This window comes from Rhinolophus sinicus, chromosome 14 (assembly GCF_057876585.1).
Source record: "Rhinolophus sinicus isolate RSI-liver-muscle chromosome 14, RSI-T2T, whole genome shotgun sequence".
Taxonomy (NCBI): Eukaryota; Metazoa; Chordata; class Mammalia; order Chiroptera; family Rhinolophidae; genus Rhinolophus; species Rhinolophus sinicus.
Window position 1 is genome coordinate 10960209 of NC_142514.1, and position 16967 is coordinate 10977175.

Sequence of the window (16967 nt, forward strand, 5' to 3'; positions counted from 1 at the left end):
GCAGAGAGGCTAAAAGTCAAAGGATGGGAACAATATAAGAGAAACATCAAGGATTGGAAAGCTAGTGTTTATACTAATACGAGACATTGCAGACTTCAAAACAAGAGATATTACAAAAAAAAAAAAGGACATTTCATAACGATAAAGGGGTCAATGCATTAAAAAAAAATAACAATCCTAAATGTTTACATGCTCAATAAGGGCTGCAAAATATATGAAAGGAAATAAAAATCAGTTAAAGGTGATTAAGTATTAATTACTAATGAGCTATCTAGAATTTGCTTTAAAATTACTCCACTGCCCCCATCCAGAAGTGGAGAAATAGATGAACTAAGGTGAATGTTGGTAATTTTTGAAGCTAAGTGATGAGTATACAAAGATTTATTACATTATTCTATTTATGCACATATTTAAAATTTTCCATTTCATAAAAGTTAAAGAAGGAAGAAAGAAAAAGGGTTTACTGAACTACTGTGCACTAATTAAAGGCATACTACTGATAAGGAATTGCTGAAAACAGTGGAAAACTGTGATTCTACAAGAATCCTTAAAACAAAGGTGCTGTTTTAGTGGTTAAAATGTACAGAAATACTGTTTGCAGAGGCCCAAACAAGATGAACAGGAGGCCCACAACAAAACACATCATAATTAAAATGCCAAAGGTTAAAGACCAAGAAACCCTAGAGATAAATAGGAAAAATGTCTAAGAGATACATTTTGAATACTATATTTATTTCCCATTATGAGTATTACTGGGTTCAAGGAGCCGATATTCCCGATTTCCTGATCAACTTTTCTCGGGATTCGGGAACGGGAAGGCGAAAAAAAATTTCTGAGAATGGGCGGGAATTCCCGCCTAGAAACCCTAGTTACCTCCAACGAGCTTCCATAAGACTGTCAACCGACTTCTCAATAGAAACTTTTTAGGCCAGAAAGGATTGGCATGAAATATTCAAAGTGATGAAAATCAAGGACCTATAGCCAAGACTACCCAGCAAGGCTATCATTTAGAATCGAAGGAGAGATAAAAGAGTTTCATAGACAAGAAAAAGCTAAAGGAGTTCATCACCACCAAACCAGTATTACAAGAAATGTTAATGGGACTTAAGAATAAGGTAAAAAGAAAAAAGATCAGAACTACGAATAACAAAATGCTAACAACTACATATTTATCAATAATCACTTCAGGGGCCGGCCCGGTGGCTCAGGTTGCCAGTTCAATCCCTTAAGTCCCGCAAGGGATGGTGGGCTCTGCCCCCTGCAACTAAGGTTGAACACGGCACCTTGAGCTGAGCTGCCGCTGAGCTCCCAGATGGCTCAGTTGGTTGGAGCGTGTCCTCTCAACCACAAGGTTGCCGGTTCGAGTCCCGCAAGGGATGGTGGGCTATGCCCCCTACAACTAGCAACGGCAACTGGACCTGGAGCTGAGCTGCGCCCTCCACAACTAAGACTGAAAGAACAACAACTTGAAGCTGAACAGAACCCTCCACAACTAAGATTGAAAGGACAACAACTTGACTTGGAGAAAAGTCCTGGAAGTGCAAACTGTTCCCCAATAAAGTCCTGTTCCCTTCCCCAATAAAATCTTAAAAAAAAAAAAAAGTAATTGAAGCTTAAAAAAAAAAATCACTTCAAATGTAAATGGATTAAATGCTCCAATCAAAAGAAAAAGGGTGGATGAACAGATAAGAAAACAAGACCCATATATATGCTGTCTACAAGAGGACATTTCATAATGATAAAGGGATCAATTCAAGAAGAAGATATAACCCTTGTAAACATTTATGCACCCAACATAGGAACACCTAAATATATAAAGCAAATACTGACAGACATAAAGGGAGAGCTCGACAGTAATACAGAAATTGCAGGGGACTTTAACACCCCATCGACATCAATGGATACATCATCCAGACAGAAAATCAACAAGGAAACAGTGGCCTTAAATGACACATTAGACTAGGTGGATTTAATTGACATTTTTAGAGCACTGCACCCTCAAACAACAGCAAATACATTCTCTTTGAGTGAACGTGGAACATTTTCTAGGATATACCATATGTTAAGCCACAAAACAAGTCTCAATAAATTTAAGAAGATTGAAATCATTTCAAGCATCTTCTCCAATTATAATGATATGAAACTAGAAACCAATTACAAGAAGAAAACCGAAAAACACACAAACACATGGAGGCTAAATAACATGCAATTAAGCAATGAATGGGTTAACAATGAGATCAAGGAAGAAATCAAAAGATATCTTGAGACAAATGAAAACGAAAACACAACAACCCAAAATCTATGAGACACAGTCAAAGAAGTTCTAAGAGGAGAATTCATAGCAATAAGGCCTACCTCAAAAAAAAAAAAGAAAGAAAAAAGAAAACCTCAAATAAACTATCTAAACTTACACCTAAAGGAACCATAAAAACAAGAAGAAACAAAGCCCAAAGTGAATAAAAGGAAGGAAATAATAAAGATCAGAGCAGAAATAAGTGAAATACAGTCTTAAAAAAAAAAAAATAGAAAAGATCAATGAAACCAAGAGCTGGTTCTTTGAAAAGATAAATAAAATTGATAAACCTTTAATCAGACTCATCAAGTTTAAAGAGAGGGAGAAGATCCAAATAAATGTAATCAGAAATGAAAAAGAAGTAACAACTGACACCAGAGAAATACAAAGAATCATAAGAAAATACTATGAATAAATTGGAGAATCTGGAAGAAATGGATAAATTCCTAGAAATATACAATCTTCCAAGACTAAGTTAAGAAGAAACAGAAAATCTGAACAGACTGATAACTACTAACAAAATCAAATCAGTAATCAAAAAATTGCCAACGAAAAAAATCCTGGTCTAGATGGCTTCACAAATGAAGCCATTCAAAGAAGAATTAACACCTATCCATCTCAAACTATTCCAGAAAATTCAAGAGGAGGGAAAGATCCCAAGCTCATTTTATGAGGTCAGCATTACCCTGATTCCAAAACCAGATCAAGACATTAGTAAAAAAGAAAATTATAGGCCAATATACCTGATGAACATAGATGCAAAAATCCTCAACAAAATACTAGCAAACTGAATTCAGCAATACATTAAAAAGATAATACACCACAATCAAGTGTGCTTTATTCTTGGGATGCAAGGTTGGTTCAACATCCACAAATCAACTAATGTGAACCACCACATAAACAAAATGAAGACTAAAACTTGTATGATCAAATCAGTACATGCAGAAAAAGCATTTCACAAAATCCAGCATTCATTTATGATTAAAAAAAAAACAACTCTCAGCAAAGTGGAAATAGAGGGAACATACCTCAATATAGTAAAGGCCATACATGACTAACCCACAGCTAACATCATACTCAACAGGGAAAAGCTAAAAGCATTTTCCTTAAAATCAGGAACAAGACAAGGATGTCCACTTTCACCACTTTTATTCAACATAGTATTGGAATTCCTAACCACAGTAATCAGATTAATAAAAATAAATAAAAGGCATCCAAATTGGAAAGAAAAAAGTAAAACTGTCATTATTTGCAGAGGACATACCCTGTTTCCCCGAAAATAAGACCTAGCCAGACCATCAGCTCTAATGCATCTTTTGGAGCAAAAATTAATGTAAGACCTGAAATTATATTACATTCTATTACATTATATTACATATTATATAAGACCCGGTATTATATTATATTATATTATATTATATTATATTATATTATATTATATTATACCCAGTGTTATGTTATAGTAAAATAAGACTGGGCTTATATTAATTTTTGCTCCAAAAGACACATTAGAGCTGATTGTCCAGCTAGGTCTTATTTTCGGGGAAACATGGGACTATATACAGAGAACCCTGAAGATTCCACCAAAGAACTATTAGAACTGATAAATGAATTCAGTAAAGTAGCAGGATACAAAATTAATATCCAGAAACCAGTTGCATTTTTATACACCAATAATGATTATCAGAAAGAAATTAAGAAAATAATCCCATTTACAATAACATCAAATAAAAAAATAAATAAAATACCTAGGAATAAATTTAACCAAGGAGGTAAAAGACCTATGTTGGAAAATTATAAGACATTGAAGAAAGAAACTGAAGAACATACAAATAAATGGAAGCATATACCATGCTCACGGATAGGAAGAATTATTAACATCTTTAAAATGTCCATACTATCCAAAGCCTGTCTATAGATTCAATGCAATCCCTATCAAGATACCAATGGCATTTTTCACAGAACTAGAACAAAGAATCCTAAAATGCATATAGAACAAAAAACCCTGAATAGACACAGCAATCTTGAAAAAGAAGAACAAGTTTGGAGGTATCGTACTACCTGATATCAAACTATACTACAAGGCAATTGTCATCAAAACAGCATGTACTAGTATAGAAACAGATACATAAATCAGTGGAACTGAAATAGAGAGCCCAGAAATAAATTTATGTCTATATGGTCAATTAATCTATTACAAAGGAGGCAAGAATATACAATTGGACAAAGACAGTATCTTCAATAAATGGTGTTGGAGCAAAAATTAATATAAGACCTGACATTACATTACATTATATTACATATTATATAAGACCCGGTCTTATATTATATTATATTGAGGGCGCCCTCATTATATTATACTGAGCTGCGCCCTCCACAACTAAGACTGAAAGGACAAAAACTTGAAGCTGAACAGCACCCTCCACAACTAAGACTGAAAGGACAACAACTTGACTTGGTAAAGTCCCGGAAGTACACACTTTTCCCCAATAAAGTCCTGTTCCCCTTCCCTGTTCCCCTTTTTTTAATGAAATCTTAAAAAAAAAATGTGGGCAAAAATAATACCTATCTCCTACAGTCACTGTGAAGATTAACTGCTTTGACACATGTAAACTCTTGGAAAAGTATAAGGCATATAGTAAATACTCAAATGTTTTTTATACTTTGATTTACATTTCTATTTGCAGAAGTTATGGTTAAAGCAAAACATTTTAAACAAGCCAGTAGTGAAAATAAATGTTTTACCATATATACCAACTTTATACAAGATGTGTTTACTAAAGTTTCCTTTGAAGAAAGCAGTTGTATATTCTAAACAAATTAAATGAACAAATGTTTTTAATAAGCACAAAAAATGAAAACATACTCAGCTTTATTTCAAACTGGTTAGCAAAACAGTGTGCCCTATACTGTTATCTTTTTAATGTCAAGTAATCATCCCACAATTTAAAATCTCACGCTGTTATCTCTAGTTTCCTAAAAATATCTTTCATCATGTAAAAAGTCTGAATTTCTTGATTTCCAAATGATATTACAATCTCTAGTTTCATTTTGAGTTTGTTGCTGTTACTTTGTACAAATAATACTTCTGCCTTCTGAGTGGAGAACACTTTGTAGATAAAAACATTTTCTTTTAAATTTGCAAAATGCAAACAATTTTCCAATTATGATCCTCTACAAAGAATTAGTATAGAAACTATATTAACTGACAAAGTAACTAAACCTAGGCATTTTATTTATACTAATGCTTATCTGCTTATATTAGAAGATAAAAGATATTCTTCTATTTTCCTCCAAAATGTCCCACAGTTAATTTCTTGACTAAAGTATTCCAATTCAAAAAGTCTAACACAAAAAAAGCCTTGCTTAAAATCAGCTTAGCCACAAATTCTGTTTACATCAATTTTTATAAAATGCAGCAGTACCCGAAGGAACCCTAGAGTTACATTTTTAAGTGTTTATTTTAATTTTATAAAGAAAAGCCTACTTAACTAAAACAGATGAGCGTAATTATATTACTTCCTATTTACATAGTGTTATGGCCAAAACAAGGACTTACCTGTAAACTTAAAAGAATTGAAGGAAAAAGTGGTTTTTCAGATCCCAAACAAAACAATTGCACCAAATTCTGCAAATGTTTGCTACCTACCAAAATCTGATTTAAAAAGAAATACAAAATCACACATATATGTCATAGGGGGCGGGGGCGGGGGAGGAGGCTCAGGACTGTGGTATATTCAGGGGTGCAGAAACCAATCACCCTTGGATACCGTGGGATGACTGTATACTTAATGCCACTGAACTGTACACTTAAAAATGGCTAAATGGTTAATTTTATGTTATGTATATTTTACCATAATAAAAAAAGAAAGTATTATGACCCAGACCAATTTAAATTGAAGGAAGACAATATTTTATTCTTAGGTAAAAACTAAGGACACAAATTCCAATTGGCAATTTCTGCTATTGACAGCAGAAATCCAAAGCTGAAAGCACAGCTGACTGGCACACTAATGTAATTCTATCTCCATCAGTTATGGATTAAAAAATATGAAAAATGGCACAAGAGAAAAAGAAAATTTCAGATCACACTATCATTACTCCTGTAGACAAACTGAAGTGAAAGAGCAAATTTTAAATTATTTTAAAGAATAAATTTCTAAAAATTTCCAACTTTATCTGTTATCACTATTTTGATTTCTCAAATTCAGTTTAATTCTTCATAACTATATATTCCCCTTGGTTTCTACTACCTTTCTGGCCCCTCATTTTGAGGCTTCCTTTATCCTTTCATACACTAAATGTGGAGGTGGCCCCTCAAATTCCAGTTTTGCCTTCTCTTTCCATGCTACCTCTTCTCTTTAGGCAAACACATCGTTTCAAATAAAACTTCTAAGAGAATGACTCACTGGATTGTGAGATCCTTGAGGTCACAGACTAATGTGTTCGTCTGATACGCCTGGCAAAAGGCAGATTCAATCAAACATGGTCAAGAGGATGGATGGATAGATGGATGGGCAGAGGGGTGGATGGACGGATGGACGGACGAATCACTCCAAAAGTCATCTCTAGGCCTGATTCTCCTGAACTACATCTCCCCATTTTCATATTTTCAATTGCCTTCTGGACAGCTGACACCAAATTCATATTGAACATTATTTCCTTTTCTTTTTTCTCCCACACCTAATGAGTTGTCAAATTTCTCTCACATTTACCGTTCTTCCCAATCCCTTCCACTGTTGCCCTTCAAGACCAAATCACCTCTTAATAAAATTACTGCAATACAGATAATTAGTTGGATTTCCCACTGCTCACTCCTTCCTTCTCCAATCTATCCTTTATTTTGCTTCAGGATTAATCTTTATGGTGCAAATCTGGGTCAAAAGCTCTCATCAATTCCTCAATGCCTATTTCTTAGTATTCAAGGTCTTTAGCATTACATTTTTTGTGTTTTAGTTTTAATTTCTTTATTGTAGTAAAGTATACATAACATTTTAATCATTTTTAAGTTTACATTTTAATGGTATTAAGTGCATTCACATTGTACAAGCCTCACTACTATTCATCTCCAGAACTTTTTCATCATCCCAAATAGAAACTGCACAACCATTAAACACTAATTCCCCGTTATCTCCCCTCCCTTCGGCCCCAGGTAACCACTATCCTACTTTCTGTCTCTGTGAACTGGACTAGTCTAGGTACCTCATCTAAGTGGACTCATACAGTATTTGACTACTGGTGACTGGCTTATTTCACTTAGCATAATGTCATCAAGGTTCATCCATGTTGTAATATGTGTCAGAATTTCCTTCCTTTTTAAGGTTGAATAATATTCCACTATATGTATATAGACGACATTCTGTTTATCCATTCATTCACCGATGGACATTGGGTTGTTTTCACCTTTTGGCTATTGTGAACACGCTACTTTGAAAATTGATCTACAAACACCTGTTTGAGCTCCTGCTATCAATTCTTTTGGCTATATGGGGGAGGGGTGATAAAAATATACGGTGACTGCTGCTGCCGACTGTGATCCAATGGAAAGACAGAGATCTTCAATACGGGAAGTGGCGCACTGAACCTTAGTAGCAGCGTGTGACAAGTTTCAACTTGTTCAGTGCAGTCAGTCAGATGTGAGCTACAGTTGGGAAAATGTGTTTTAAAGTGTGTCATAAATCATGGATCACAAACAATACATTAACATGAAATTTTGTTTCAAACTGCAAAAAAGTGCTAAAGAAACACACAAAATATTAAAATTAGCTTATGGTGATGCTGCAGTGACCATGAAGACGGTTTACAAGTGTTTCAAGCGATTTCGTAATGGTTGTGAATCAACTGAAGATGAGGAGAGATCAAGACGTCCTCCAACATAAAAAACCCAAGAGAATGTTGAAAGAGTAAGCAAAATGATTTGATCAAATAGGTGATTGACTATTACGGAAATTTCTGAGGATCTGAACATCCCTTATGGTTCCATTCAAAGCATTTTAACAAGAGATTTGAACTTGAGGTAAGTGCAAAATTTGTTACACACATTTTGAATGTCGAACAAAAGCAACAGTGTTTGTCAATTTCGTTGGAGTTGTGCGATCCTGCTGCTTCAAATTCCAGCTTTTTAAGACACGTCATCACAGGAGAAGAAACTTCTCTATGGGTCTATGGTTTATGGTTATGATTCTGAGACCAAAGTTCAGAATTCTCAATGGAAATCACCCAGTTCTCCTCGTGAGAAAACAGCGCATCAATCAAAATCTAACATCAAGGAGATGTTACGAGTAATTGGTTTTTTTGACCTTGATGGAATTGTGCGATCTGAGTTTGTACCCAGGAATACTACAGTGAACTCTTAAATTATAAGGGCTTATTAGAGCATTTAAGAAATGACGTGCGTAGAAAATGTCCTGAGAAATGGGCAAATGGCTTCATCCTCCATCATGACAACGCTCCATGTCATACATCACTTCCGGTACAGCAATTTCTGTCAAATAAAAACATTACAGTGTGTCCTCATCCACCTTATTCACCGAATCTGGCACTGTGGGACTTATGGCTCTTCCCCAAAGTCAAAATGACCATGAAAGGAAAACGTTTTGAATCGATTCAGAGCACTGAGGCAGCCATGACAGCACAACTAAAGACACTCACCAAAGAGGACTTCCAGAACTGCTTCAGAAAGTGGCAAGAATGAGGGGATAAATGTGTTTGAAGTGAGGGGGATTAATGGCAATGTGTTTTTTTACTGTAATAAAGTTTTTTTTAATTTAAACATTCACCATATTTTTTGATCACACCTCATCTACCTAAAAGTAGATCTTATGGTAATTCTATGTTTAATTTTTTTGAGCAACTGTTCCACAGCTAGCATAGCATTTTAAAGTCTCCACAATCTGGGTCTAACCTCACTTTTTGTGTGCCTCTGCCTACTCCAATCTAATCCTCTATCATTTAGCCAAACTGAATCTTAATAGAGACTCTTCCTTCCTACCTCCATGATCCTTTGCCCTTGGTACTCTGGGATACAATTTGATATGTGTAAACTGGCCTCTTTCCAGGCTGGCTCAAGCACCACCTACTCTAGAAAATCTTCCCTGATTTTTCCAACTAGAAGAAATCTTTTTCTGAATTCCCTTTATATTTCCTTCTCACTTTCTGCCATGTATAATAATCAGGTACACATATTTCTCAACAAGTATGGGTTATATGTCTAATTCATGTATGTACTGCCTTCAGTAACTAGCAAGTAGCAGACAATGGATAAATGAATGGAATGGAGTAATGACAAAGGAATAAAGATAAAATATAATTCAAGATTTTCAATCAAGTTGAAGGCTCAGATAAATTAATTTACTTATGATTACACAGCTTTGTAAAAAGAAAATTACTCCATTTTTTAAAGAGATAGTATAAATTAGTCATTGAAATTAATTTAAAATCATCTTCAAAAAAATAACTATAACATGTTTCCTTACAGGGTATCTGGACCAATCAACAAAAAGTCAAGAAAAATTCAACAGACACTTGGGATCACGTAATGATTCAGAAAACTCATGAGGAACACCAATCCATAGAGTCAAAAATAAAGTAAGTCCTACTTAACGTCATCGAAGGTTCTGCAACTTTAAGCAAAGTAACATACAACAAAATCATTTTTACCATAGGCTAATTGATATAAACAAGAGTTAAGCTCCTGTGGCATCTCATCAAAATTACAAGGAAACAATGTGTGACAAAATGTCAAGGAGCCGCTGTATATGCCGAATGAATGTTTGAGTGCCTAATGTGTTAGCACTAAATGTGCCTACAAGGCACGGAAAATATTACATATGAATTATACTGCATGATATATCCTTTTTAAGCTATTTGGCTGGAATTAATTAGCACAATATTTTAGGATATGAACTTTAACCTAATTGTGCAAGGACCACAATGGTTCAATGGTCGAACATACAGGAGATACTCTACAGAGCTGGAAAGGGTAGTTAAATGAAAAAAAATGCCTTCTACCTAGGAAGATGAATGTCCCCGTTGTACAAATGAACATGATATATATAGGAGGCAGTGAAACTATCCTGGCTAGGCTGCATGATGCGTGTTATGGAAAAGAAGGCTGGAAATGTATAATGAAGACCATATGGAAAGCTTCAAAAATAAGTAGCAGACCTAGGAAATGAGTTACCACAGATTCTTGATCAGAAACTTTCAAATAGTAGTCCTTTAAGACTGGTCTGTCATCATACTGTCACCTCAATCTGAACCATTTCCAAAGAATACCAAGGAGAAAAACTCAAATAATAGCAGCCACTGTTTACTGAGTGCTTGCCATGTGTTAGGAGTTTAGTGAAATATTTTACACATATGTCATGAGGTAGGAATTGTAATTTCCATTTTCAAAATGAAGGAGACTGAGATCACACAACTAGCAAATGACAGAGCACTGGCAGCAAGACCAGCTAAGAACTGTAACACTAATTCAGTCTGCCTTCGCCTCATAAAAGTCCTGAATCTAGAGTTATGGCAGCAAACATGATAAGGAACATGAGAATCTGAGGGATACTGAGGAAGATAACACAGAAATACACGCATGGCAGGACACAAGAGATAAAAAAGTGTATAAAAAAATGATTCCCAGTTTTACAGTCTATCAGACCAGAATAAAATTATTCTACCTACAGGAATGGCAACATTAACAAGGGAACTTGGCTGGTAAAGGTTTTTATCTTACGGGAGGAGAGAGGAAATGATGAACTCCACAGTTGTGAACACGTGGACAGCTGAGTTAGAGGATACGCTCTATACAGTCCCTGGAAAACCAACAGGTGTAAAAGAAAGATCACATATAGATGGATTTAAGAGACATCAGAGCAGTAGTGTCAAATGAAGCCATAAATAGCCCCAGTTTTTCAATCAAGGATAGAAAGAGAAGCACAGGGGCAAAAAGAAAACATGGATTCCTGCTGCAGGACAGGGATGCCACTACACTATAAGGAAGCTAGGAGGGAAGTTCCCCTTGTCCCAGTTTTAATATCCCATAAAAATAATGTAATAATACTGTTTAAGATTTGAGCATTTACTATCTGCTAGGCAATGCGTGAAGAAGTTCACATGCATTTCCACATTGAATTGTCACATAACAGAGGCATCATTATCCTCATTTTATAGATGAAAAACACCGAGGCTTCGAGAAGCTAAGGTCCATACCTAAGGAAAGTAGCAGACGAGGACATGAGCCTGGGTCTACCTGGGGCCAAAGCCTATCTTAATTACCATGTTAAAATAATTGGTTATCAAGCCAGCTCACAGAACACAGTAAACCATTAAGCTACCTGTTTTTAAACAGTGGTAATATATACATAACATTTTCCATTTTAACCATCTTTAAGTATGTAGTGCAGTGGCATTAAGTACACTTACATTGTGGTGCAACCATCACCACCAACCATCTTTGTCATCACCCCAAACTGAAACGCTACACCCATTACACACTAACTCCTCATTCCCTCCTTTCCTCTGGTAACTACCATTCTACTTTCTGTCCCTATGAATTGGACTACCCTAGGTACCTCACAGAAGTGTAATCACACAATATTTATTCTTTTGTGTCAGGCTGATTTCACCTAGCATAATGCCTTCAAGATTTCATTACCATTAGGTTAATTTTAAGTTAAACGAAATGTGAAATTCTAACCCACCTGTCATTATGTATCTCTATGGGGAATTATATTCCAAAATTCCATTATTATTTATGAAACACACTTTTGGAATAGAGAACTAACTACAGCTACTGAGAAAGAGGGGAGAGGTGAGGAAGATAGACAAATCAAAATCTGAAGGACCCACAGGAATGTAAAACTTTAGATTCAATAATAAGGAAGAGAGCAGCTTGGTTGACCCTGACTAGACCAAAGGATCTATTTGGAAAGATGTTATTACGTATCGCAAAACAAAAGCTAAAAAAGTGGTCCCACAGAACATACTGCAAACACAATACTGCTTGATCCCAAGACAAGACAAAACATTGCTCCTTTCGGGAAAGAGACAGCAAGACTACTAGTAAAAAGTTTTAAAAAAAATACTAAAATAGAAGGATAAATTTCATTTTCTTTGACTTCCATTTGAAAAGCCAGCAGATGGGAGAGGCACATTTAGTAAAAACTGTATTGATAAATTCATACTTAACATTAATCTTTCTCTAAACAATACACCAAGAGGTTCATTCTGGAAAAAATTCCTTGTTCTCCAAATAGCAACGCAAATTAAACATTTAAAATGAGAATAAACAAATCTGAAGAGTATGCCATAATAGTGAATTCCCTAGAGTAGTTGAAATAAAAAGTATCCTAAATATTAAATATTCTAAGGGAATATTATTAGCTAAAACTAAAACTTGTTTGCCTTTAGAGAAATTAAGTGAACTACCTCAAATCTATATGTTACTAGTAGAGAAAATAAGTTACTGTCCAGAGTAATAAAATTTTCCAAGTAACTACTGCTGAATATAATGGCTATACATTTATCAGATTTATATACACACACACACACACACACACACACACACACACACACAAGCATCGAAGCACCACAAGATAGCAAAACACAGGAGAGCAACACGGGAAAAAATTAAGTGAAAACTTGGGATAAAACTTTACAAAGTAAAAAGTAGGATTTAATATAGGAAAAATTAGAATTTGAGGTAAATTTGCTTTCCAATACATGCATGAGTAAGGAAATGCAAAATTAAACTATAGGAGTACCACTAAGTTACAATTTTACAAGCCATTTAGAAGAACGTCAGAAGAAACAATTTTTTAAATAAGCTGTATTATAAACTTAATACTGGACAATTTTAAAATGACTTGTCTGTCGGTCATATCCTTCTACATGTAACAAACGTGTCATAATATAGAAAATGAACAAACATATCACCTTCACTTTTCTGTCAACCACAACCTTAAAGCACTCATTTTCAGTGAAGACACAGATTGTACGTGTTCAATTAATACTGCACCACTTAAAGAGTCTACTTAAATCCCAAAATTCATAAAATTTTTGCAATATAGGCACCAACATGAAAACTAATTATAAAACTACCACGGCACTAAGATGAGGAACTTGTGCTGGGATACAGAAGTTCAATACAAGAGACGTTAAGCAACCTCAATACACATATTAATAGATTCTATAAAATAGTTTAGTGCTGGCTTAACCTGTCAGCTTCACCCAGAAAGGAAAGGGACCTTCTCACTTTATTTATTATTGGGAGAGACAGTAGCAATAACCACTTACAGACAACATCCTAAGCAACTAACAACTAAACATTAACTCAATGTGATGAAATTAAAAATCATACAGTACTTCATGTACCAGTTTACAAAACAAAAACAAAAGCATCGTCATTTTAAAGTCACCAACACTCAGTAATCTCAGATATTTTAATTGCAGCTGCAATGGTTGTGTTAGTTGCCTGTGTGTATGACTCACTCTCAGCAAGGTTCTCCCAAGACTCTTGGATTTTTGAGAATGCAAAACCATAACTGGGGCATACTGTGTGGGAAGTGTCATGACAGGGAATGAATAAAAGGAGAAAAGAACTCATCATAGAATTTTTTTAAGTTTTTGTAAAAAGCAAGTCACTCACAAAAGGCAGATTTTTCTTCAGAATAATAGGAAAGATTGGGGAAAGCTATCCCGGCACTGAGAAGCCTTCCTGACTCTCTTGGTTGGATTCAGTGCACTTCCTACACTGTACTGTACAGTACTTAACTGGTTTCCTTGTCTGGCTCCCCAACCAGACTGGAGGCAACTTGAGACAAAAGCTGTCTTGTCTTAGAATCATTAGTACCTGCTCCCCAACATGCCCAACACACAGAGTCCTAGGTAGGTGTTTTCATAATATTGATTACTGAACAATCAATCTTACACTGTTTACCTTTCATTTTACAAAGCCCTTTCACAAACATCACCTCTTCAATCCACATAACAATCCTGTGAAGTGGGAAGAGCATTATTAAGCAAATGGCTTCTGGTTTTATAAAGAGTTGTTAATTCACTGACCTAAACCACCCTGAAATCACAAAGATAATCATGTATTTGTTCATCTTTGCGAGAACTTCTTGGGACCTCAATGTTATTGGAAAACTCAGAGTTTTTGCTAGCATTTTTTGTGCTTGCTTCATAATAGGTAGGAATCACACAGCTCTGAATTTTACAGAAAGGTTTTAACTACATAAAACAGTATTTTGGCCAAAGGCTCTTCCTGAAATCAGACATTAAGAAGCATCCTAAGCTATTTTTCCTGACCCTGTTCTTTTTGTGACTCTGGGAAGGTAAGAAATACAAAAGGCAAAATGCTAAAGAGTGAATGATGTCATTGATGTCATCAAGTTGCATCAATACTTGATGATGATTTAGCACAACAATGCAACACATTATGCGAAGAAGCAAAATGTCAAACCACTAGGATTTTACTGTATTAATTTCACGACTCTTTATTATTAGGAAATTGAAATATAGCGTGGCTCTCCAATTTTCTATAATAGAGTTGTTGGTTCAGGTTTACGTATGTCATTAGCAAAAGCACTAAGAAAATCTACAAATCTCATGGAAATGGAGTTAAAAAAGGAAAAAAATGGTCAAAGAATTAGTTAATATTAAACTAAACAGTTGTCGTTTTAACAACTGAAAGCTTTTTGAAGTAGACAAAACACCAGTGGGTCAATGTAGATTGAGTAACGTATTTACACCAGGCTTGTCAAAAGCAAACAGTTACAAGGTAAGAAATGACAACATACAAATGAAAGGACACCCACTCAGATTATACACAGGAATATGCTCAAAGTTAGGAATTTGACACTGAGCAGCACTATTCACTGTAAAATCTACAGACTGCATTTTAAATGTTCAATTCTAAATGATGGTACTTCCTCCCAAATTTTCCTTGTCCTATGATGTCATTATTCCTAATCACAAGCAAAAAAAAAATGTAAGTTGCAAAAGAAAGGTATTTGGTGTGTCCAACTCAAAGCCATCACCTCTACAATTCCCCATAGCACAATTTCAACTGAAGCCATCATTCCTCAAAAAAAAGACTATAAGACTTCAAATTCCCTTCTTGAGAGAAACTATATTAGTCTCTAAATTAGCATTTTAACAACAAAAAGTTCTTTAAAAAGGAACAACAAGCACAGTACAAGGTCCTTGCCAGCAAATGAGAACTGTCTGAATCTTCATCCAGAAAAATCAGAATCCTACCACAGAAAAGTCCAAAGGCTTTGGCAATGAAGAAATTAAGCTTTTATTTTCCTAATAAAATTTGGGAGATTTTACAGACAAAAGCAATGGGCTATTCCAAATCTTAACAATCCAAAGGTTTCGAACGTACGAGGGCTTCATTAGCACCGAAGTTATTCTGCAGAGACTATCAAGATTTTACCATTTTTTTCTTCATCTATACATTCATTCCCAACCTCCACCGTTCCTTTTGCAAACGATTCTCACCAGGCCTCCACAGCCACAACGTGGATTGCTGTCTCAAACCAAGGAGATTCCCAGTTCCCACTTCGCTGGGGGAACGCTCAAAAAGCTAAAGGGGAAGAAAGGCTACTTGTCTGTTATTTTTTAGGCCAATTCCAAAATCTTTCCTTGGCAGCTGCAGCTTCAGAGATGCTGGCCCCTCGCCGCAGCCCCAATTTTGGAAGCACCGGACTCCGGCTTCTCTCGCACGGCGTTCAAGATTCGCGGGCTGGTGCAAGATTACCTGACATCCCTATGGCCATCAATGCCCTGGTCACACACCCTTTCGTGGCCCCGTTGAGGGCACGACAACCGCCTCGCTTGAGAAAAGGAGCCAGGTTCACTCCCATCCCAAGCGCTGGCTGGAAAGGGGCTCTCTCCTCCCTGCCCAACCCAGGAAGGCAGAGGATGACGACAGCAAGGTGTCTAGCCCAGCCGGCACCGACCACAGCGTGGGGGCAGGGCCTGCGCCGGACCCCGGGAACCCACTGCCCGCTGTGGGACCCGGGCATAAAGGGCAAGAAGCGCCAGCTCCCTGCCGCGGCCCCGGGAGGGGGAGAGACCTCACCTGGCCCAGCCCGCGCCACGCTCTCGGGTTAGCTCTGCTGACGACAATGGTGAGGTAGCCGGGACAGGGCCAGAGCAGAGGCGCTCCGCCTCAGGCCGCGCTTGCCGCACTCAGGGGTCCTCACAGCTGGCGGGACCCCGAGCCTCCTGGAGCCGCCATCTTCCTGCACTCAAACGCCGCCGCCGCTGCTACTCCGGCCAGGAGAAGACAGCACGGAATGCGCATGCGCCGCAGGCCGGCGCGGAGGACGCGCGCGCGCGCACGTCAGCTCGGGGAACCCGCGCGGGCAGCCTGGGGGCGGTGCCACTTGGGGAAGGGGCGTGGCCCCGGGCGGAGGTTCTCGGGAGGTTGGAACGCCACTTGGGAAAGCGAAGCTGGAGTGAAGAAACGTCGCGCTTCTGCGGCCGCCTTCCTTTGAGTCTTTAGAGCTGACCTCAGGTCTGCACTCACTCTCCTTCACAGTATCTGGGACAACTGGCTTGAGACCGTGATAGACATTTGGCCGGAATTAACTCATTTGTATTAATACCTCCGGGGGCCCGATGAGCACAGGGAAAGTCGGTGGCGGTTCAAAATGCTCTTGGTTGTCAG

General features: G+C 37.0%; 1 protein-coding gene across 1 annotated transcript in view; it reads right to left on the reverse strand.

The window, feature by feature from the left end:
• The window catches only part of FBXO42 (F-box protein 42), a 74786-nt gene extending 58201 nt beyond the window's left edge, over window positions 1-16585 (reverse strand). Inside the window, exon 1 of the mRNA XM_088790204.1 lies at window positions 16377-16585. The gene's annotated coding sequence lies outside the window, so the exon portion shown is untranslated. The remainder of the gene's footprint in view (window positions 1-16376) is intronic.
• Window positions 16586-16967: the final 382 nt, after the last annotated feature.